We start from the raw sequence: 24,556 nt of genomic DNA, 5'->3' as shown, positions 1-24,556 counted from the left end.
AGACGGAGTCTGTTGCAGTGCAGGGATTTGAACCCAGGTCTCCCAAGTCCTATGCTACTTTCCTACCCACTAGGCCTCATGCTTTGGCAAGCAGCTGGAAGGAGGTGGGGGGGCTCTCTAACAGGGTCGCTGCCTCCAGAGCACCCCCTCATGGCGGTGGTGGTGGGGTGTTCCTGAAATATCCCTGCCTCCGTTTCCCCTCAGTGACTCAGGCCTTCAGCTAAGCCCACCTTTTCCAGGGTGTGAGTCTAAAACCAAACACAAAACACAGAGTCTTGCCAGGCTCCCCTCCATCTCTCCCTTCAGCCCCCCAGGCTTCATTGGGCTGCCTCCTGCCCCTTCCTCAGCAGCTGCCCCCAGGCCTTCCTCCCATTCTCCCCTCTTACTATCCATCTCCCCCAGTAGCCAGCTCAATCCCCCATCTAGTCCAGGGGGCCTGACTGGGTCACATGACCATCTTCATCTCCCTCTCGCCCATGGGGAGGCACAGTGGCACAGCTGGGCCGAGACCCACTGCCCCTTCAAGGACCAGCTGCATCCAATGTCTTGTGAATGGATCCCTGCTGAATGGAGCCAGTCGGTGAGAGAGGTGCTCGGCAAGGTGTCCTGGACAAGCAGGGTGGATCTGGTCTCATTTGGGATAAACAACAACAATAAGGAACAGCCTGTTGGCACCGAACGAGTTGGGTTGGATCGGAGCTGCCCTGAGAGCAAGCGTGCTGGTCTGCCCCCAAATCCTCCAGCCGGAGCATCCACAGTGGGCAGGAGAGAACTAGCTTGGGGATAAGAGGAACTAACTGATCACTTGGCAGGCTCCTCACTGCAGTCTGGCCAAGACCCAGTGCTCAATCAGGTGTCGGGCCCCAATCAATCAGAAGATTGGCCTAAAAATCATGAGATTTAAGAATAAGAAACCGAAGTTCTTCCCCTTTGCCTTCTGATTTCTGAACTGTTACGGTCACCCTCAGGTCACGTTTTCCAACTTTTCTCTACAACCAGCAGGGCCTAAAACTTCCTTCTTCTCAATCTAAGAGGGAGGCTCTCAAATGCTCACATGAATCCAAGCACTGCAGCTTTACGGATCCCAAATTCTGGGACATTTGCTGTAAATGCGCAGGAGGTGGTGACACTGCCGGTGTCTGGGGATATCTGCTTTGCCACGGGGGAGGGGAAGCGGGTTCGTTTCACAGCTCTGTGCTTTTCAGGCACCAGGTTTTTAATTCTTCCTGGCTCAGGGACAGATCCCGCCATCTCCCTCCCACCACAGATGGGCCACATGTCGCATGGGGAAATTGATGGTGGCAAAGCACCGTTAATGGAGGTAAAGGTGGAGAGATGGGGGGTCTCAGACATTTACCCAAGGACCTTGTTTCCACTGGAGTATTTGTTGGTCAATCAGCCCAGCTGAGCCAGGTGGATGAGGCCAGCAAGCCTGCGTGGGGGAGGCGGAGTACCAAAAATCATTATATGTGCCTGCATGAAACCCTCTTGGGCCACAGGATCACATGAGCTGGTGCTCATCCCCCACTGGGCAGCCACAGGCCCCCGTCTCTGCCAGTCCAGAGGCTGGTACAGCCCTGCCCAGGAGCTCTGCCTCTGCAGCAGGTCCCACGTTGCGCTCTGGAGGGCCCAGTTCAAGCCCCAGGATGTGGACATTGCACTATTTGTCTGAGGCCCTGATGTCTAGGACAGGTGCTGGGGGCAGCAGGGCAGGGAGATGGCAGGTGAGCTGGCTGCGAGGGACGGAACATGCCCTAATAGTGCTCCTGGGGCAGCAGGGGCCAGACAGGCCTTCAGTGCTGCCCCCTGTGCCCAAAGAGCAAACTGCAGGGAGCTGACTGGAGGAGACTGTCTAATGGTGGAAACTAACTTTGGGGATTTGATAGGAAAATCCCTCAAATTAGTCAGACGAATGGCTGGAAGGATGTTAGGCTGAGCCCCTGGGAATACAGAGCTTCTTTCAACTGTGGGCAATGCCCCACCATCACAGGAATCACAGCTTCCCCCAGTCACTACTGTATTGCTATTGCCTTTGGAGTCCGTAAATATTTGTCTTATCGATCTATTTCCCCTCTCAGGCACACACAGCTCTCTCTCTCTCTGGAGTCTATTGTACTCTCGCTGATTTCCATGTCAGCGTCTCCCGGCTGAGATTCTGCACTTAGCACAATGCCATGTGTTTTGGAGCCGGGACGTCTAAAAACCAAATTACCCTGAGATATAAAAGCTACAGTCGGCTGCAGTTAAATAAACCCCCCTGCCGGCTTTGGGAAATAGTTCTGGCAGATCCTGCTATTGCATTTGGATGGAGCTGTGTGCGCGTCAGAGGGGGAGTGAGATGGCAAACAAAGGAAAAGGGGGAAGAGGAGAAAAGGAGGAGAAAGACGAGAAAGGAAAGAAGGGAGGAGGAGGAGGAAAGAAAGAGGGATCGGTAAAAGGAACGAGAAAGGAAAACCGGGTCCAAAGCTGGGAGGAAAACAAATGCGGAGAGAGCAGAGGGAATAGACCGATCTCCAAGTGCATCTTAGCGCTGCGATTCTTCTCTCCAATGTCGCTCACACTCAGATGTGGAAACTCAACTGCTCTGGACAGATTTTTTTCAACAAGAACCAGCCACCCTCTACTCCTGGTGCGGGCAGGCAAGGCCAAACTCTGAGGCTGGGCATTCTAGGTTATTTTTATTTCATTATAAACAGCACAGCTATTTTCCTTGTCCCCAAAATAAATCAAATAAAGATTAGCCGAAACGTTTGGGAGCCGAGGCAATTGGGCAGAAAGGGAAAGATCTCCTCAGCTCTGCTGCTGAAATGCCCATTCGGAGTGGGTGGGAGTGGCTGGCCTGTACCGTGCCTGGCTCTCGGTGTGCGTGTGTCCAAGAAAGGGGCTCAGGGAGCAGGAAGTGTTCTGGGAGAAAAAGAAAGCCGCAGGCTCAGGAGTCAAAAGGGACTTCTTAAGAACTCCGTGACTAAGACACGCACACGATGACATCAGCAAAACGCTGCAGCCCCTCAGACTGGACAGATAACTTCCCCCTACATAACTCCTCCGCAGCTACATTTAACCCTCCGTTGCCCTCCTCACGCCCTGTCCTCTCCCAGGAGGGGTCTCTCTGGTCCTTGGGGTGGGGATATGGGATATTCCTCTCTCTTTTCAGCTGCCTGACCTGTGCTGGGAGGGGGCAGCCTTGGAGTCTGACAGTGCATCAGGGCTGGGAGAAGGTTGGGGGAAAACAGGACTTCCTCTTAGTACCCCCCCTCTCAGGAGAGCACCATTCTAGCCCCATGCGCATGGCGCTTGGACCAGTCAGGTAAAAGAAGGGCTGCAACTGTGTTAGATCATTTCCAAGGGCTGACAGCCTGGGGGCATTTAGGAGACCAGACCAAGTGGGCATCATAGGTTAGGTGGGTCAGTGGGGTCACCTGGGTAGCCTCAGACTAAGGCACCTGTCCTGGGTTTGATGCTGTGCCCTTATACCTGAGACATCTGCTGTCCCGGGACTCTTTGCTCCAGGTAGAGAGGAACTGGGCAGGCAAGCTGCATGCAGCCCCCTCTGCTGATGCCCCCCAGCATCCTAACAGCATGGGCTGGCAGCGGGGGGGGGGGGGGCTGTATTTCTGAAGAGGAAGCACCCTGAGTCTGAACGATGAGGGGAGTGTTGGCAGCTCCCCACTAGCACTCTGATCTGTGCCCCGCTGACCCACCCTCTGCCACTCTCCACCACAGCCACGCTCCCAGGGAGTTCACAGCACTCCGTGCCCTGCAGGGTGGCACTGGCAGGAGCTGGGGCTGCCATGTGACTCCTGACTATTCCCCCAAGGGAAGATCGGCCTCCCTCCCAGCCTGGTGGGGAGGACAGAGACACACACACCCCCATCCCCATTGCAGAGGGAGAAGGCAGAGTGAAGGGGGCGGGGAAGCTGGTGTTGAAAACTGCCAGGATGAGCCAGGACCCAACGATGAGCAGACATGGCAGTGAGCCAGGCAGGTCCCCAAGCCTGGACCCCAGGAGCATTCTGCCCATCTCCAGGGTTACCCCTGCCACGTTCCCAAACCAGCCATCTTGGGGCACCCAGCACACCCCAGGGTGCAGCACTGCTTTCTCCCCAATACACCATCCCCTGTTCTGCCCACCTAGACATGAGCTGTCACCGCAGCCAACCCCTCGGCCCTCCAGCAGGACACAGCCGAGCTGCCCTCCCCACCCCTCAGCTCATTAACAGTCTCCCGGCACTCTGGGTCTGGGCACGCTGGCTCCTGTGGGGTCAGATTGCTAAGGGCCTGCCCCATTAGCAGGTCCCTCTTTCCCCTCTGGATCCCTTCTTTCCATCTTTCAGCCCTCTGGCTCTTCCCTCACTCCATGCTCCTTCCCAGGCAGATCCATCTCTCCCATGGATTTGGGAGCCTCCCTACCCAACATCCATTCTCTACGAGCCCCACAACTCAGGGACAACCAGGCCACAGGCCATCCAGAGATGGATGAGGAGAGAGGGCCCTGCATGGAAGAAGGCAAAACAGGTTTTAACTGAGGCTGCTGCACAAAGAAAGGAAGGGGCAGGAATTGGGGGATGCTGAAATAAATGCCAACAGCTGTTAATAACCCAAACAAGAGTTGTCCCCCATCCCAGGGCCTGGCTCCACAGTGTCCACACAGCCACCTGATGCTCTGGCCCAAGGGCCCCAGCCCAGCAACCCATGCCAGCTGTTGGCAGGAGCAGGGAAGTCTCCGGCTGCACTGGGGCCTGAGAGATCTGAGCCACAGCAAAGGAGAACAAGGGGTTGGGGGTTTTGTCCTGTCTAACAAATTGATGCAATTAACCAGGGCGGCCGCAGCTCCCCGGGCACGGGAATGTCTCCCACTAATTATACAGCAGTTGTGTTTTCATTGGGCAAATGAAAGCCAAAGCGAAAACAAACAGGCCAATGTGGGAGTGAGGCTGGCAGCAGAACCTTGAAGAGCTCCTCTCCTCCCCATCTGACAACCTAGACTGTAGGAAGATGATGGAGGTGGGGGACTGGCTAACCCTTCCCTACTGTCCCACCAGAGGCAGGGCAGAGAGGGGGACATACCTCTGTCCCTAGGCCCAGAACTTGGGAGAAGAATTCAAACAAGGGGAAGAGGAGGGAGCAGGGGAAGGAGAGAAGGGAGAATGGATGACAAATTCAGGGAACTCAAGAGCCAATAAAGCTGAAAGAGCAGCGAGATTGCTCAGACCCAGGGGTTTTGCCCACCTCTGCGTTGGGTCACCCCAGACCCAAAGCAAAGGCCCTGAAGCAGCTGAGAGCAGAACCCTGGGGCAGGGCAAACCGGCCTGGGCCTGAGAAGAGGACAGGGGAACAAACCCCCCAAAGGTGCAAGCCGGGCTGGGGTTTGGAGGTAGCCCCTTCCTGGCACCAGCAGGAGACTTCGGAAAGGGAGACGGACTTTCCTGCGCTGCAGGGGCTGCGGGTGGCTTCCCAGAGCCCTGCCCCGTCAGGGCGCTGCGGGGAAACAGGCCAGCCCTGGCACGCCATCCGTTTCCTTTTCCCACGCGGAACTGTCGTCCCACCCGACTCCCTCCCCGGCCAAGGGCAGCTCCCGCTCGCCGGCTGCACGCCCGGAGGGCCAGAGCCACCGAGCTTGCCCCAGGGCGCCGGTGCACTCGGCAGGTCTATCTGCCCCCACGGCTTTTTCGACTGCTGGAGCTTCCCCGAGCCCTGCTAGCCCCTAGGACCCCTTTCCCCTCCTCTGCCCCCGGGCGCGGGACAATACGATCCGACCCGAAGACTTGCGCTGCTCGGGGGAGTTCAAACCAGCCCGAAGTTTGTTGGGAGCAGCGCTCGCCTGGATCTCTGCCTTCCCGCCCCTCAGCCCCATCTCGGGACGGGAGGTCCCTGCCGGGGCGCGATCCCTGGCGAACCTCCGGAGGTGCAGCCCCATGGGCCTCCCCGGGCCCTCGCCTCGCAACAGGGGACGATGTTCCGCAGCCACCGCCGGCGCGAAAGCCTTGGCGGAGTTGTGGAGCTCGCACCCTGCTTCGCGGCGGATACGTACCTCTTCGGACGGCTCCGGGGCCCGACGGGGCAGCGAGGACGCGCGGGGCTCCCAGCCGCGGCGAGCTGCGGGCGTGGAGCCGGCACCGATCCAGGGGCAGCCCCAGCCCGGAGGGGAGCGGGACCCTAGCGCCAGCCCAAGCGCATCTCAGCAGGGTGCCCTGTGGCACAGTCCCCGCGCCATTCCCGTGCGCCCCCCGCTGCAGGGTGCCGGCGATCAGGGGCGCGCCGGCTCTGCCCCCAGGGCAATAGGCGAGCCGAGCCGAGCCGCGCTGCCTTCCCCTGGCAGCTCCGTGCGCGGAGCGCTGGCTGCTGGCGAGGCGAGCAGAACTGCGCGCAGCGATGGCAGACTCCAACCCCGTGCGCTCCCCGGCCCGCCTGGCTCCACAACTCGCACTGAGTCCGCGGCCCCGCCGCAGCCCATTGGCTTCTGCTGCCTTCGATTTGCATAGTCCCGCCCTCCCCCGCCCGGGATGGGGGGCTGGATTGATTGGCTTCTCTCCCTCCCCCACCCCTTTCCACCTGTACCGCCCCTCCCCGCTGAAGCCGCTGGTGCCAGAGCCTCAGGAGGGCTTGGCAGAGGGAGCATTGCAGAGGAATGCTTGGAAGGGGATTGGTTTGGTCTCCTCCCCACCCCCGGATCAGTTTACATGCACCCCCCAGCCCTGCCCAGCTCACCTCCAGCCTCACTCCTCCCCCCCCCCAGCCCGGCCCCGCTCCCCTGCTCCAGTCTTAGGGCCTGGCTTGGCTGGTGCAGACCTTAGAACAGCCCTTTCCAAACCTTTGGTATCTTTCCTCACTTCCCCCCGATTCTTTGATGCCTGTTTTCTAGGGGGAGTGCCCAGAAAAGGGGGGGGGAATGTCACCTAGCAAATCTAAATAAATAAAGCTAGTCCTTTGTCTGCAGCCTATTGCACTGGAGCCTCCTTGCTCCCTGGGGTGCGTGGGGGAGAGAGAGGAGGAAGAGGAGTGTGAGTGACAGAGGGAGAGAGGGAGGGGAGGAAGGGGCCTTTGTGATATTGCAGAATCCAGCCAGCCAAATATCCTACAACAAAGAAAAACTCAGGCATAACTGACAGCAGCACCAAGCGAGTTCCTGTCATTATCTCAGCCCCCACCCCCCTCCTTCCTTGCATCAGCTCCCCAAGACAAGATGGGTTAACCCTTTGGGGGAGGAGATTCGGAGCCATTGCCCACACCAGCCAGAAGGGAAGCTTCCCAGGAGATGCAGGGTGAACCCTGAGTGCGGAGCTGGGGAAGTTGTTTGGATTGGCAAGGCTTCAAGGCATCAGTGGAATTGGTGCTAGGGATCTCCAGCAAATTTCCGGAGCCCTGCCCTGCCTCAAAATTCAGCAGGTGGTGCTCTTTCCTCTGAGCAAGCCCGATGCTGATCCACATTTCTTGGCAGACTCTGTGCTACTGGAAACCACGTCTTTCGGATGAAGTGTCAAACTATGGCTGTTGATCTCTTCCTCCCCAGAGGTGGCTGCATGTCAGTGGTGGGTGGGGTGATTTGTGTGGCCACCAGAGCATCTAAGGGGATTATTTGGGGCGAAAGGTGTTCTGCAAACACCCAGGATTGTTTTCTGCACAGTAAGACTGAGCAACCTGCAGTCAGGACAAGACACAGGAGATTCCTGTGATTAATGAGGAGAGCTGGGGGCCTGGGTTGTCACAGTCATTCCTCTCGGAGTTATCCCATACGATCCCAAAGCCAGGCTCAGGTCTGGGGCTAAGCAAGGATGGTGCATCTTTTCCCTGCTCCCTCCCGGCCTGTGCATCTGTGCTGCAAACATGTGGCTCATTCATGAGATGATCCAGGGAGCGAGGTACCACTGTCGTGAAAGAAATGTCCAAATCACTGGCAATGGCTGTCCTGGGGGGGTAGGGCAACTCTGGGCCGTTATTTCCCCAGGAAAGAACTAAAGCAAATAAGCGAAGGTACATTTCCGACGCAAATCAACACATGGCCCAGCGCTCAGCGTGTGTTAGTGTGCTGGACCCACAGAGGATAGTATAGCTTCGGCTAGGGGATGTGCCCCTTTAGCTTTAGTGATTCACCCCTAGAGGTCTGTGGTTCAATCCCCTCATGGTAACCAAGCGAAGAGCCCTTCCTTACACCATCCAAGTGATATATAAAGCTAGAGCTGCTGCCTTTTTGCAAGATGCTTTGGACAAAGGCAAGTCACTGAGCTCCGCACAGGGTAAGAGGGTGGAATTCCCTGGCCTGTGTCATGCAGGAGATCAGGCCAGGGGGTCAACAGCCTGTTCTGGCCTTGGGATAATGAAGCTTATAAAGCAAGAAAATGAATGGGCGAGTGACCACACAGTACGTACCCTCATCTCCTCCATCCTCAGGCACACGGCTGTGCTACAGACCAGATGCACCTCATCCTTAACTCCACCCTTTGGTCCTGGGCCCAATTCACTAGCTGTGGTTGGTGTTTGGTGCAATCATTGGTTGTGGCCACATTCTGGGCTGGCCCTTTATGGGAGTCCACCTTGGCCCCCACCTGTGACTAGCAGGCTGCCTCCCGGTGAGGCCAGGGAGCAGATGAGAGCTGGATGATTCCCCAGGTCCTCAGAAGAACCATCATGAACTCAGCTGAGCTGGAGAGCTGCAGGGAGTGCCTGGATCCCGGGAAAGAACCCAGTTCATGTATCAGCCTCTCAGATGGCCTGCAGACAGCAGGTAGGACCCTGTATCAGGGGAAAGGATCCAGCTCTTAGCTGACACCTGGCATATGGCCTGGGGAGTTGGGAAGTGCAAGGAGTAGAAAAATTCCTGCAGATGTCCCTGGGGGGTCAGGGCAAAGGGCTGAGAGAGTGGAAAGAAAAGCCTCCAGAAACTGTAGCCAGGTGGGGAAGGGGAGCTGCTTTATTTTGGCAGTTTGCCTAAGCATTTGGTTTAACCCATAAATTGTGTCGTGTGAGGCAAGGCCCTGACACAGACTCTGATGTGACATTGACCCTTCCTGAGCTGGCAAGTTATCCCCCTGGATTGCTGCTGTAGTGGGAGAAGGCTGAGTAAAGGAGTGGGTGCAGAAGGGTAGTCAAGGAGGCAATGGAAGGCTGGTGTCTCTAGTAGGGCACAGTTAAGGTTGTGATGAGGCAGGGCAGAATTAAGGTTGTGATGAGTGGTGCAGCCAGTAGCTGTGGCAATGGGTGTTTGTGAGTGGAGGTGTAGGGCAGATGTACTGTTAAGTGGACTCACTTTTCATTGCCTTACTTTTGTGGATTTGTGCTCTGTGTGTGTGTTAATCCTGACTACTTTACAACAGAGATTGTTCTCTATTAATTCTACAGGCTTTTTCTCAATGTTTCATGACTCTGAGGGTGGACTTGTGGGGTTAGACGTGCAGTGGCTGAAAGAGAACGCTTTGTCTGCCAGCAGCCATGCATGAGTCCTTGTGTATCGGCAACTGCACATGACTCATGGATGTTGCCTAACAAAACCTGACCGGTAATTGTACCACCTCGTGGAGAAGATTTTTCTTTGTGCCTGGTTTTCTATCAGCCAGGTTTGTGTGCACAGAACATGGACTTCCAGTTAGAACATGAACAGTGGCTGAAAATGATTCAACAGCCAAAATTTTCTTTTAACAAACCGCTCTGTCTTGCATCAGATCTCGCTGGGCTTGGCCTTCCCGCTACGTTTTGTGCAGACAGGTGAAGTTTTAAAAGAGAGATTGGTCAGCAATGAAAAGTAGGGCTGCTGAGGAAAAATTTCACCCCGAGCCCAAATTCAAACCCCTCCTATTAAAAATGTATGAAGAAAACCCAAGCAAAAATGATGGAGGATATTCAAAGGCATGAAAACTAACTCTGGATGACATTTCCCACCCAGCGGCTGCCTACGTCTAGAGGAAAAATAGGGATTTGGAGCCCAGTCTCAGATGCATCCCTCACTGGTGAGTTGCTACCAGGCACCTGCAATATGAAGGTGAGCTGTAGAGCTGGTTAATTACCACAGAGGTGCTGAAGCTCAGACATGATTAGACCTACCCAGGGTTGAAAGGCCGTGGGACTCTTCCGAGCTCCAGCCGCACAGTGAGCTCTGCCCTTGTGGGATGCCCCAATAAGACGCCGTGCACAGTAGATCGTGCAGATGTTTAAAATCTGGGCTCGGGGAGGAAAACAGTATCTTCCGTACACCACCTGCATGCAAATGCGATGTCTCTCGGAGGGCACAGATCTGGGTCCTGCCCTCTCCTCTCTGCTGTGAGCCATGGGGCACTGAAATGATCAGCCCTGGTGGTCAGTACTCGCTAACCGGGCAGTTCACACCTCTCCAAGCAGCTGTTCCGGGCTCTGCAGACCCTCGCTGCAACAAGTACTCCCAGGTCTCATTTTTAATGTTTTCTTTGCATCCAGAACAACTAAAACCAAGACTTTTTATTCTACAGAAAAGCTGAGGTTCTGGAGAACAAGCCAGTAGGTTCAGAGTGTTGTTGGCATGGGGGGTAGGTGCATAGTGGTTGTCTCCAAACCCTGGGCTGTGTTATGGACTGGGAGGGAGCAGTATATGTATTGGTAAGCGGGTGTGAGTCTAAGGAAAGGAATCTCTGCTGGGGTAGCACCTCAAGGGTGCTGGGAGATGCTGCTAGTCATTACAATTTAACATCACCCAGACTCATTTCATAATCTGGCTCACCACAGTCACAGATCCTCTCTTCCCCGGGACGCCAGCAGGGGGGCAGTGTGTGTGAAGTGCTGGTTGTATCCAGGGAATAGGCTCCAGCTGATTGGATGCACTGCTCAGTCTGAACCCCCTATGAGCAGCGTCTGGGCAATAGGGAGGTTTGGTTCCAGCACAACGGGAAATGAAACAAGAAGGAAGGAAGCTAACGCCCCCTCTCCTGGGAAACGCATTTTTAAACAATGCTGCTCTGATCTGTGGCTCCCCGGGTCGTCAGCTGGAGCTGCAGGTGCTCAGTGCACCAGAGATGGCCTCTCTGCACCAAAGGGGCTATTGCAAATGAGTGCCCTACGAATGGGTTGATACCAACATGGTCCCATGGAACTTCAGGCCACAGCAGAGCTTGTGGTTGGGGGACCTCATCTCGGGGTCACAGACCATCAGCAGTCACTTAGTCCCTGTGGAAGGGGAATTTAGGCTCATAGGACAAATGGGAAGCAGAGGTGAGTATGTGATGCAAGTCAAAGCACCAAACCAATGTCAATGAAGGAAAGCCAGAACATAGGTTGCTGGCTTTTTGTTCTCTTTGTACAGCACCTGGCACTATTGGATCTTGGTTTGGGACCGGGGATCCTAGGTGCAACCACAATCGTTCATATGCAGAGGGAGTAACTGGCCCAGGTCAGTGGAATGAGGAGAGGCCAATGAAAGGGAAAAGTCCAGCAGTTCTGTACTCACCCTGTTACGTTCATGGAGCATATGGGTAGCCATGGAATTTTGCAGGATCACTTTATTACAGTGGGCTGAATTTTTTCAGTGAAAAGGGGGTCTCTTTTGCCAAAATGAGGGGATTTTACAGACAATTTTTTTCTTTCTAAATCTTCCAGGTTCGTTTCAACCCTTTATTTTATTGGATATCTATATCTATAGATAGGTAGATATAGATATATAAATATATAACAAAAAAAAACCCCCACACACCTGGAAAGTCTCTACAAAAGAAAGTGGAAACACAACACTTTTTTCACTTATTTGAATTTCCTCCAGCAAATACTTCCCATTTTCCAGCCAGCTCCACAAGACAGAATCCTTCATCCTGGAGGATCTAAGAGCACTTGAGCCATCCACCAGCTAAAACACAGCCACCTCTGAGGTAGAACATCCCCACCACTCTGCCAATTCCTGCATCATTAGGTAAAGAATAACATCTCCAGTTGAAACTCCAGGAGGAACGTTAGGTTGCAGAAGAATGGAATTACCGCATTGGAATTGGAGTGGGACACTGGGACTAATTATGTGGCCACTGAATCTAATGACCATGATGGGGGCAGAGTATTAGGCTTACATTTTGTCTGTAAGATAGCCCGTGCCCTCTCGCAGAGTGCAGAGGGTACGTCTTCACAGAGAAGAGTGCCACCTACTGAATCACCAGGCTGCTTCTACACCAGCTGTTTTTTCCATAGAGCTGTCCTCTTCAGTCATAGACCAGATCAAATTGAGCTGTACAGAGAGGACAATCTGGAAAATACCATAACCTCGATGCACAAAATCAGCACTACGTCTTCCCCTTCGTTAGTATGTTCACTTCGTCCCGAAATAAGAGACTGCAGAAATATGTAATAGGGTGAGAGAGACGATTGGTGATATGAAAACATTCTGCAGAAGGAGAGATGAAAGAGGCCAGGCCTAGGAGGAGATATGAGCGAGGAATATGAAATGATCAATGAGCTAAAGAAAGCCAGTCGTCTCTCCTGTTTACCTTTCCCCCTCACATCAGGACGTCCCCAGCAGGTGACTTTCCTAAAGAAAAGGAAGAGCTGGAGAGAATATCAATTAGCCCTTGTAGAAATTGTGGCCCATGTTTCATAGGCAGTGCGGCACAGAGGTGAGGATTATAACCAGAGAAGCTGAGCTATGTGTGTCTGCAGTCTGGCTGATTAAACGAAAGTGAAGGATCAGAACGTGCATGGCTCGGAGAAGATTACGTGATAACAGCAGCGGAGGGAAATGATATATCTTGCCATCCCTAAAAGTCAGCCTTCGCCCAGTGTTCTAGGTCTTCATATTGAATCAGCTTCTGGTGTGATTCTGGGAGGACTGGTAACTTTTATGTCACCTCTGGGACGGTATTGCCTTAGAATGCTGCCCTGTGGCTGCATGGACCATAGGCGCCGACTCCATGGGTGCTCCAGCACCCACCAGTCACAGCTGTTTGTCGGCTTGGGGGAGGGCGGAGAGCAGCAAGCAGAGGGTGGGGGTATCGGGGAGGGGGCGGAGTGGGAAGAGGCAGAGTGAGGGCAGGGCCTCGGGGGAGGGGGCAGAATGAAGGCGGAGCATTGGGGGAAGAGGAGGAATGGGAATGGAGCCTTGGGGCGGAGCAGGGCTGGAGCACCCCCTTGGGAAAACTAAAAGTCAGCGCCCATGCCATAGACATGAAATAGCTGTGTTGCTGTGAGGAGCCACAGGGCTAGAAGTGGGTCTGCGGAGACTGGGACAGCTGGTGTCGCCACATCACCATTGGGAGGCCAGGCAGAACCACCTTGAAGCAGCGCTGTGGAGATTAGGCACCACAGGAAGTACCGCCAGAAGGGAACAGCACCCTGCAGCCCTCTGATTGGCCAATCCTCACTATTTAACTCTGGCGGATCGGCCAGGAAATTGTCCTGGGCTGCTGCGAACTCCAGGCTCCACCTTGTTTTCTGGTCCAACCCAGCTTGGGACTAGTTCTGATCTCCAGTCTCCAACCTTGGCCTGGCTCTGACCCTGACTTTTCCCTCTTAATCCCAGCTCCAGCCAATACCACTAGGCCAGACCGCCTTTGCCCTGGTCCCTGGCAGCTCCTAGGAGCCCTAGTCGCTGAGCAGGACCCCGGGATGCCAAGTGCCTTACAAACACAGGACAGAGGCAGTCCCTGGCCCAGTGAGGTCATGGGGATGGTAGAGAAGATGCACTCAGTGGTCATAGCTCCATTCAGGAGACTGGTTATTAAGAACATAGGAATTGGTAGACTGGATCAGACCTGAAATCCATCCCATTTGGTGTTCTGTCTCTGACCGTAGCCAATGCCAGATGCAAGAAACGCTGCAGGAGGCAGCTACGGAGAAACCTGACCCCAGAGAAATTTTCCTCCTATCCCCCATTAGTCAGGGGTTCTCTCTGTGTCTGGTGCTTACATGGCCCCCAGAACCAGAGCAGCTGAGCCTCTCAGAATCTTTACTGTATTTATCCTCACACCTCCATGAGGTAGGGCAGGGCTATTATCTCAGTTGTATTGATGGGGAAATTGAGGCATGGAGACCGAGTGACTTGCAAGGAAGTCTGTGGCAGGGACTTGAATGCTTGTGTTCTGAGTCTCAGACTAGCCTGCAATCACTGGGCTGTTCTTCCACAATGACTTGTCCTTCCCTAATGGCTCAGCCCTCCTCATTGGCTTAGGCCCTGACGAATGGAGGCATGGAAAGCCCATCTAAAAGTCACATTTTGTTTTGTGTTAAATCCTTACTGTTGTAACTCTGGAAGCTTTAGTGTTTCCAGTCCTCTTTTGAGTCCTGCTAAGCTCTAGACTTCAATGACACCTTGTAGCTGGGAGTCCCACAGGTTAACTGTGTTGCATGAAAAAGCCCTTTCCTTTTATCAGTTGAAATTTCATTTTCACGGAAGGTCCTTTTGTTCTTGTGTGAGAAGACAGTATGAAGAGTCGATCCAGACTATCTTCACTGGGCATTATTCTGTATACCTCTATCATGTCCCTTCTTACTCATTGCTCCTTAAAGATAATCAGTCTCAATCTCTTCAAAAGGAAGTTTTCTCCAGGCCTCTAATTGTTGGCCAATTTGTGTAATTAACCCCACCCCCCAAACAGGGGCAGCTCTAGACATTTTGCCGCCCCAAGCACGGAGGGTCCGCTGGTCCTGTGCCTGCAGGAGGTCCGCCGAAGCCGCGGGACCAGCGGACCCTCTGCAGGCAAGCCTCCAAAGGCACCCTGCCTGCTGCCCTAGCGGCGACCGGCAGAGCGCCCCCAGTGGCTTGCCGCCCCAGGCACGCACTTGGAGCACTGGTGCCTGGAGCCGCCCCTGCCCCCCCCCCCAAATCTTCTAATCATGAGTAAAAATAAACTGTGTGAAATGTAGGGGCTTCCTGAGATACAAGACTTTTCAGAGATGTTTCCTTTTTGAAGCAAAGCCCCCAAAACCTTGTCTAAACACCAAACCTTAGAAGAACGTCATACCCCCCCAGCAGAGCCTGATATCGAAATTCCAAATGTTGTTTTATTCATGTGCTCTCAACAGCATGTTAATGCACAGGATTCTTATTGGTTTCAGATGGCTGGCTCAATAACTCGAGAGTTATGAATATTTGCATTTAGGAATGCTGAGTTTGTTGCTCTCTCAGTAGCTGTTGCAGCGTTTATAAAGCCTGCACATACGAACTGTGGAGTTTGTAAACTCCACAGACCGGACAGTGGTGGTGCAGGACTCTGGCTTTCAGGCTATGGTTACAAAGGTCTGTCGGAGTTCTGCCGACCCAGTGTAGCGTACTCCTTCTTAAAGGCAAATAGCTTTGTCTCAAGGAGATTTACAATCTATGCACAAAATGACATTTTAAAAAAATGTGGAGGGGAACTTCTGAAACCCCCCATGTGATGTTCCCCTCTGGTGTTATCTGGACTGGTGATCTGCTAGGTCACCCCAATCCATGACTCTGGGAGCTGGCCTTACCCTGCTCTGCTGTGAGAACCAGGGCTGCCCAGAGGGGGTGGGCAAGAGGGGCAATTTGCCCCAGGCCCCGGGCCCCACAGGGGCCCCCACAAGAATATAGTATTCTATAGTATTGCAACTTTTTTTTTTATGGAAGGGGCCCCCGAAATTGCTTTGCCCCAGGCCCCCTGAATCCTCTGGGCAGCCCTGGTGAGAACCACCACTCCTGGGCTTTTCACACACAGCCTCTGGCATGAGTTAGTCAGTTTAACAAAGAAATTGATATGTACCAGGCTTGTTATCCTGAGGGGAGCCTCTGACACATGGCAAACCAAACGCATTGGTTCAGGTAAAATAAACAAATTTATTAAGTATAAAGATAGATTTTAAGTGATTATAAGTCAAAGCATAACAAGTCAGATTTGATCAAATAAAATAAAAGCAAAACACATTCTAAGCCGATCTTAACATTTTCAATGTCCTTAAAAACTTAGATGCTTCTTACCGCAGGCTGACTGGTTGCTCTTCAGCCAGGCTCTCCCCTTTGATCAGCACTTCAGTCGCTTGGTGGTGGTGGTGTCTGTAGATGGGGGGTGGACGAGAGAGGAAGCATGGCAAAATGTCTCCCTTTTATCATGTCCTTTCTTTCCTCTTGGCTTTGCCCCACTTCTCTTCAGAGTCAGGTGAGCATTACCTCATCGCAGTCCCAAACTGACCAAAGGAAGGGGGTGACTCCCTCGAGGATCTAACAGATTATTTTGTTTCTGCCTAAACCAGTGTCCTTTGTTTCTGTGAGGCTAGGCTGGGTTTGTCCCATCCATGCCCTGACGAGGTGTGAACTGCCCCTCTGCTCTTGTAGAGTTTTTGCATGGGCTTGTTCTAAGCCATGAGGATACATTTTCAGCCTCATAAATATATACATGAAATTATAACCTATGACCTTACTATAAAATTACTGTAACAATTACTATAACATCACTATAACAGCCATGTTCAGTGCATCATAAGCCTTCCGAAGACACCCAACACGACAAACTTTTGCATTGGATACCACACAATCATTTTATAATGAACATGGGGATGTAGGGTGTCCCCCTGAGGTACAGAGCGTCACACACCCCTTCCCTCCAGCAAAGTTCTGATTGTCTGAAATCAATTTGGGAGGAGCCAAAGGACTATAAAGTCAATGCGGAGAGGAAGTTAGTATATGTCACACCTTTGTGATCTCAAGCTTGGCCTGAGATACAGGTGGGAGCGCTCTAGTCTTGGGGAGCTGGCCTTTAGAAGGAGGAAGGGTCTGAACAGATCTTGCCTGAATTTTTCTATTTCAACTCTTTGTAAGTCAACCTGACTTACTGTATGTGTATATATTGTATGTGTATTTAAGATTAAGTGATCCTACTTTGAAGTCCATGATGCCCTCCTGAGTCACTTCTGTCCCGCTTCCCTTCAGTGATTTCAGATGATTCTATCATCCACAATCCCATGCTGCTGCTCTAATGTGATAGGCGAGTGCCACTGTCCGGATGGGGAGACTAAGGCACACTGTGGTTAAAGTGACTTGCACGGGGCTAGCCAGAAAATCGGTGGCAGAGCCAAGACTCAAACCCAGACCTCAGGGCTCCCCGTCCACTGCTTTGTTGAATGGATCTTTACAAATCGATCGATCGTGGAAGGCTTAATGGATCATAATTCCTTAAAATGGCTTTGCTCCATAAGCTTTTAAACCACGTTAAGTTGCGAGCTGCCTTAAACCACCTTAAATCCCGAATGGCTTAAACTCTTGAACTGCAACAGGACATTAAACTGACTTAAACTTTAAACCACTGTATCTCCCTGCAGCAGCTAAAGAGCTTACAGTCCCCAGCTCTTAGACTGCTCTAGTTCGTTAGAGTGGGTTGCAGAATTAATGGCATCCCACTGAACCCCTAACATTGTTTAATTGTTCGGCCTGAGACAAGGCAAATTGTCTGGCAGGTTTTATTAGCCAGATTTCTCTTCAGGCTCCGGCCGCACGGCTAACCTAGGGTTTGGTGGTATCCGACCGGAATGGTTTGTTCCTGAGTGTGGATCACTATAAATCATCCTCCTATTTAACCTACATTTCCCCTGCTGCATCTTAAACCCACTGTTTCCTGTCCTAATTCGCTAATGAGATTAACTGGTCCCTGCTCTCTTTATAACACCCCTGAGGTCTCTGATGGAAACTTCTCTTATCTCCCTCCTCAGATGATTGTTCCACTAGGCCTTATTTTTCCTAGGCCTCAGCTATGGTTCCTAAGGCCTGACCCTCAGTGTGGATGGGGACAGGGGGCTGCTCAAAGCGGTGGTGCTTAGAGCACTGGGGATCAGTTTTGGGGTGCAGCGAAGCAACATTTGGTGCAAAGCGTGGGAGGGGCGGGGGGGGAGGGGGAACGGGGACTGTGCTCCACCTTCTCTGGTACTCTTCAGCTCCAGCGCAACATAGAGCAGCTTCAGGGTGGCTGTAATCTGCACTGGCTCTCTGTGGGACCAAGCGGCCGCCACGCTAGCCTTGAATAACCAGAGTACAGCAGTTCTCCCATTGGGCCCCTTTGCTCCTGGCCACAACTCCCTACACTATGAGTACTGCTATTAAGCTGTTGCGCTGGCTCTATGCTACACAGGGACTGCCTTGTCAGGGACCAGCCTGTGTGCAGCCAAGCCTAGTGGTTAGAGAAGGAGTTGGTAGCCAGGGTCAGAGCCGGTGCAGAGGCGAGATGCCAGAGCGGAGGGTCAGAGCTGAAGTCAGGAGTCAGAGCTGGGTTACCTGAAGTTAGGTGAGGCAAGAGCAGGGCTGGGAACAAGCTGAGAGCAGGGCTGGAATAAGGCAGGAGCAGAAGATATTGCAGCCCTGGGCAAATGGTTTGAGCAGCTGCTGAACTAAAGAACCAGGCTGCTGACTCTCCCAACTATTCAGGGGGCAAAATCAACCAGGAAACCTCCTCCAGCCCAACAGTGCACCTTAGGTTGCCCCAAGCCTGGCTCCGCTCAGGCCCTGACTCCTGACCTTCCTCCAGGCCAGCTGAATTCCCCAGAGGTTGGCTCCACCAGCCAGTGCACAGGCAGAGCAGTCACACAGGGACTGTGCACTGGTGAGTCGGACTCGCTATGCCTGTCAAAGGGCCATTGAAGGGGGCGTGCTGGCCAGTGACTCTTGCTAGGTGTGCTGGAGTCGCTGTCTGAAGTGAGGAGTTGTCGCTGGGCATGGCTGCGCTGCAAATCCCCACAGCAGCAGCAAGTCTCGGGACTGGCTCACTCACTGGGTTTTGGAGCCCAGGCTCCAGCCCGAGCAGCAATGTCTCCACTGCTATTTCTAGCCCTGCAGCCCCAGGCTGGGCCAACTGCCCCAGACTCTGATGCTTGGTACCATGGGGCTGTTTTTGCTGTGTAGATGTGCCCACTGCCACAGCCCGGAGCTGCTGGGATGCTCTTGGTTCTGTTGGGCGTGTTTTCCAGCACATCCCGTCAAGGCCAGGTCCCCTGGGACTAGGTAGCTACCACATCCCATGACGTGAACACTCTTATCTACAGCTGATCTCAGAGCCACACCTGCCCTCCCTGCAGCTGACAGCCCCTGGCACCCGTCCAGCCTGAATTTTCCTGTTAGTCACAACCATCACCCATGCAGCCCTGCCCTTCCCTTGCCCTACCATCGCCCCCCAGCAGGGCACTCCTGACAAGCTGGGTGTGGACTGTATCCTGCTCCAGCTCTCAGGCCAGCTGGGCTGGAGTCCATTCCCTAGGAGCATGGAAACCCAGTTCAGGCACTTCTCCTGGGGTGGTCCCTGGAGTTTATTCCACAGGAGCCTAGCTCAGACTTTCACCCTGGGCCTGCACCCTGAATCTGCTCCAGGTAGATCCAGGAATTCCCCATAGCTCCTTCCCCTTGGGCTGGCCCATATGCAATAGAGCCTCTCCACTCCACTTGCTCCAGCCTCCCAGAACTGTAGCACCAAAGGCCTCTGGCCAGGCTACTGCTGAGAGCTCTGATGCATGCAAGCAATGTGCTCTGCCTCCTGGCAGGAGCCTGTGCCATCCCATCAGGAAGGTTTTACCTGGGCTGCTGGGATTTTCCCCGGGAAGAGTGAAGCCATTTCTGGAGCTTTCTCCTGAAGGATCTTCCATGCTCATGCTAGGAAATGCATGAGGGGCAGAGGAGGTTTTGGTCCAGGGGAGCCAGCACTGGTGCCATGCTCCCAACCTCAAATGCTTCATTGGCCATACTTTGCAGCACCCTTTTGGGAACAGGTAGGGTGTCTCGGGTCAGGACTTTCCCTCTGGAAGTGGGCAGCTGCATCTATCTGGTAGAGAATATCCTAGTCTGGGGCTGTGTTTAGAAGGAGAAGCGGGACTTCATGAATCTCTTGGTGTGAACCGGTTGGGATGTCTCTGCCCCAGCCTGCCTCCAGAATGGAACCAGACTTGATCAGTTGCCTGCCGCTATTCAAGGTTAAAGTGAAATCAACCAGCATTTAGCTCCTACCCTCCAGAGCCAAAAATCATTAACCAGCTCCTCTGCCTGGCCTCTTCCGATCTCTCTCTCATGCAATTCAAAGGGATTGCACAGAAAATACCTTTGCAGGCCGCTCCCCCTCCCTGTCTTCCGCTGCGGTATTATTACAGCTGGAGAGGAAGTGACGACCTCTTTGCTGGCTCCTGAGATCTATACATAGTTTTAGAATGCGTCAATTTGCGAAACGTATGCGCCGATTGCGAGGATTATTACACATTGGGTTTTGGAAGAACGGTGCTTGAAAGAGACTGGGCTGTTGGAGTGACTCACCCTCGGCTAATGTTGGATCCAGCCTCAAATTACCACAGTAATATCTATCTATCTATCTATCTATCTATCTATCTTCCCTTTGGTGCCCAGAGGCCACAGTGATAGTCATGGTATAAGAACCTATGTGGGATTATAACTGTTGTGCCAATCAAGATCAGGGCAGGATTGACGAGAGGCAGTCCCTTCCCCAAAGAGATGAGGGTTTCCGCAGCCAGAGGATGGGAGAAAAGAAGGATCATTCTCCCCCATAACAGGGAGAACTGAGGCACAGGGAGTGGGCCAAGGCCACCCAAGCTGTCTGTGGCAGAGCCCGGAATCAAAGTTGGATTTGCTGAGTCCTAGGTTAGTGCTGTAACCATAAGTCTACACTTCCTCTCCTAACCTCGTGCATATCTACCTCTCCCTTTCTGCCTCCTTCCTCTCATTCCCAGTGCAGTGGTGGCTGCAGATGGCTGTTTGTGGGACAAGGTATAAGCTATTGAGATTCCTAGATCCCAAGACCAGATGGGACCATCTTGTGGGATCAAATGGCAGCTCCACTCCGATGACATTCCCATTCTTCATCCCCACCAGCCCCTTCATGTATTCTTCCACACCGCCCCCCAGTAAACCCCCCAACAGCTAGGGTGACCAGATGTCCTGATTTTATAGGGACAGTCCCAATTTTGGGGGCTTTTTCTTATATAGGCACCTATTACCTCCCACCCCCTGTCCCAATTTTTTACACTTGCTGTCTGGTCATCCTACCAACAGCTGCCTCATTGTCCTCTTCCCGACTCCCCTGACAATGCACCTCTGCCACGTGGGCTGCAAAGAACTCGGTAGTGGTTAGGCAGCTGGTGAGCTGTGGCAGGCCCTCATCACACTGGTTGTCATGGCAGTGTGGGGCGCCCTGTCTGTTTGCTGGGCTCCTGGTTGTCTCCTGTCTCAGTGGCAGATGTTGTTATATCCTTGGGGCAGCCGGTTTAGGAAGAAATCACTTGAGGCCAGAGAGCAGACAGCTAACCAAAACCTCCATTTTATTTACAGAGACAGAGAGCTCACTCAGCCGGTTGAAACCGGCTGAGCTATCCCTTAATAGTCTAACTCAGTTGCCATAGTAACAAAACCCATGACAACCAAATACACAACATATTCCTCCCCCCCTAATAAGAACATCCCCTAAATAAAACACACACTAAACTAGAGAAGGAGGGTAGACTGCCTCCATTCCCGGCTAAACCCTGGGGATTATTTTGCCCCATAACCGTGGGTTCGCCCTAACTAAAGATCCAGCCGATGAGGAGGCCTTCTGTCTCTAGGTGGATTACGGCGAACTTCTGGTGTTGTTGCACCCGAAAGTACTAGGGGCTCAGGGTCCGCAGCACGAATAGGTGAGGAGGTGGTATCAGCTCGTGCTGGGCAAAGGGGTATCTCAGCTGCCGGCAGTAATGGAGGAGAACAGTCAGGAACAGGTGACTCATGATTCGGTGTCTCACCAGGAGGGGTGAAGTCAGACCCCTCATCTGCAGATGGGTCCTGTAGACTGGCATGACCTGGCAACAGCTGATCTACATGTCGCCGCCAGGTAAGATTCTCTGCAGTCCGGACTGTATAGGAAACAGGTCCTGTTTGAGTGATGACTGTGGCCGGGACCCATTTAGCTCTGGAAGTATAATTCCGAAGGGTAGGCGACAGTATCGATAAAGCCCCTTATGAGTCACAATAGTCAACAGCTCTTGGGACTTTTCATCGACGTGCATCTGTAAATATGCTTGACTCAGATCAATCTTACTGAACTTTTGTCCCCCAGCCAGGCCTGCGAAGAGGTCATCGATGCGGGGAAGCGGGTATTGCTCTGCACACAACACTGGGTTGACAGTGACTTTAAAATCACCGCAAATCCGGAGAGAGCCATCTTTCTTTACTATTGGAACGATAGGAGTGGCCCATGAGCTATGGGTAACTGGTATTAGGACTCCATTGGTGACCAGGCGCTCCAGGTCTGCTTCAACTTTTGGCCTGATGGCATATGGCACAGTTCGGGCTTTCAGATATTTTGGTGGACTGCCAGGTTTAATGTTCAATGTCACAGTGATTCCCTTCATACTTCCCAAATCATCTCCAAAAACAGCAGCATGTTTCCTTAGTATAGGGTTAGACTGGTTTCTTCTTTAGTCATCCGTGCACTTCTGCCCAGTTCAGCTGAATCTTCCCAAGCCAAGACCTACCCATTAAGGCTGGGTAGTCACCTCTCACCACAAACAGTGGCAATTTAGCCGCCTGTCCATTGAGCTCCACCTTAACATCAATAGTGCCCAACATGGGCACAGCTTCACCTGTATACGTCTTCAGAACAGTTTTTGTTGCCTTAAGCGGAAGATGCTGTAGCTTTTCCTTATACACAGTCTCAGGAACCAGCGAGACAGCTGCACCGGTGTCTAGTTCCATGCGTATAGGTTTGCCCTCCAATAAGGGGGTTACCCAGTATTCATGTGAGCCCGCTGCCAAAGACAAAGCATGCAGTGGCACTTCCTCTTGTGAGGAGGTGTCACCTTGATCATCCTGGGTCTGCTCTAGGGTATGCAAGGTTCCTCTTTTTGTCGGCCAGACCACAGGCCTCTTTTTCTTTTGTTTACAGGCATACTCGATGTGTCCCTTTTTGCCACAGTGTCGACACACCAGGTCCTTACACCAGCATTCTGATGCCTGGTGACCCAGCTTACCACAGCGGTAACATTCTTGACTCTGCACCGTTTTGTGGGTCAGTTCTTGTGACACTTTTTGCACCCTAGGGGATGCACCGATGTATTGTGCCTCCCTTGTAGCCAGTTCCATGGAGACAGCAATATCAACAGCCTTCTGTAATGTAAGCTGAGCCTGTCAGTAGGCGCTTCCGTATAGCTTCATTGCAGAGGCCACACACTAACCTGTCATGCAGGGCATCATTTAACATCTCTTTAAATTCACAGTGTTCTGTTGGCTTTTTTAAAATGGCTACAAATTGTACAACTGTTTCATCTTCCTTTTGGTCTCTTTTGTGGAACCTATATCTTTCAGCAATTACCAGTGGTTTTGGGGAGAAATGAGACCCCAGGATTTCCACAATGTCACTGTAAGATTTAGTCTCAGGCTTAACAGGGTGTAGTAAGCTGCGTAGCAGAGAGTAGGTTTTAGCCCCTACAACAGTTAAGAATATTGGCACCTTCTTCGCTTCTGTAATGTCATTTGCAATACCAAAAAGCTCAAAACGCTCAGTATACACATGCCACTGCTCTGTATTCTCATCAAAAGGCTCCAGGGGCCTGGTCAGAGTAGCCATGATTTTTAGTTTCACTTTCACAGTCAGTGCAAACAAGCAGCTTTTTTTCTTTGTTTGGTCTTTACCTTGACTTCTACTTCCTTCTGTTACTGGAGCAGCACCAGGATCCCACCCTCGTCGCCAGTGTTATATCCTTGGGGCAGCCGGTTTAGGAAGAAATCACTTGAGGCCAGAGAGCAGACAGCTAACCAAAACCTCCATTTTATTTACAGAGACAGAGAGCTCACTCAGCCGGTTGACACCGGCTGAGCTATCCCTTAATAGTCTAACTCAGTTGCCATAGTAACAAAACCCATGACAACCAAATACACAACAGATGTGAGCTCATCGGGGCAGAGCTCTGTGTCCATACAGCGCCTAGCGCAAGGGAGTTCTGACTAATAATAAGCAAATCCCAGTCACTCAGTCAGCTGGCATGATTGCAGAGGCCCTTGGATTTCATATCTTAGACCAGGCTTAAATCTACCAGATCAGCTTTAAACTCTGCTGCTCTGTCTTTGGCCCGCTGAGAGTCCTGCAAAGGCAGGTGAGATTCAGAGAGGGTCAATCTAATTTAATCATTAAGTAGTTCCCTGTTTCTGGGCATTCCTGGATAACAGCCCCGTTAATTGTCAGGTCAGTTGCAGTGCACTGGGGAGGGGAGGCAGAACTAACTCACAAGGCCCCCCGCCCCCCACCAGCGGAGCAGTGAGCCATTCCCTGCCCCACCCCCTCACAGCCGCTGGCTAGGAGCATGGGGGTTGGGGGCATGTGTCACCTGAACGTGAACTGGCAGCGGTGTGGGGAGGGAGGGCAGAGCCTGGCTTGCCATGGGGAGATGGCTGCGCTAGGCTGCAGGACAGTGCAGCTAGTGCATGCCCCTGCCTGCAGGGGGAGCTCTGGGATGGCTCCTCAGGGTTGTGAATTTGTTGCCCAGGCTGGGGCAGTGCACTGGGTCTCCCCTGTGAGCGAGATCCACTCAGCCAGGAGAAAGGGACACTGGGAGCACCCGCAGCACCCTCTCCCCAAGGCCTGCACTGACCCCGGTGCCAGCAAGCATGAGAGCCGCAGCCAGGCTGCTCTGTTATGTCACAAGGTCCCCTAGC

The 24,556-nt window shown here is 52.8% G+C and overlaps 1 protein-coding gene and 1 long non-coding RNA gene across 4 annotated transcripts in view; one reads left to right on the top strand and one right to left on the bottom strand.

The window, feature by feature from the left end:
* SEMA3F (semaphorin 3F) overlaps nucleotides 1-6,409 on the bottom strand; it is a 107,873-nt gene extending 101,464 nt beyond the window's left edge. For all 3 annotated transcript variants that reach the window (XM_039481609.1, XM_039481610.1, XM_039481611.1), the window contains exon 1: nucleotides 6,032-6,409. The gene's annotated coding sequence lies outside the window, so the exon portion shown is untranslated. The remainder of the gene's footprint in view (nucleotides 1-6,031) is intronic.
* A 17,472-nt stretch (nucleotides 6,410-23,881) lies between these two features.
* LOC120369135 overlaps nucleotides 23,882-24,556 on the top strand; it is a 37,987-nt gene continuing 37,312 nt past the window's right edge. Inside the window, exon 1 of the long non-coding RNA XR_005582943.1 lies at nucleotides 23,882-23,997. This is a non-coding gene — a long non-coding RNA (uncharacterized LOC120369135). The remainder of the gene's footprint in view (nucleotides 23,998-24,556) is intronic.

The sequence above is a fragment of the Mauremys reevesii genome, linkage group 7 (genome assembly GCF_016161935.1).
Source record: "Mauremys reevesii isolate NIE-2019 linkage group 7, ASM1616193v1, whole genome shotgun sequence".
Lineage (NCBI taxonomy): Eukaryota > Metazoa > Chordata > Testudines > Geoemydidae > Mauremys > Mauremys reevesii.
Note: the sequence above shows the minus strand (reverse complement) of the source record. Positions and strands in the feature narration are given on the sequence as shown.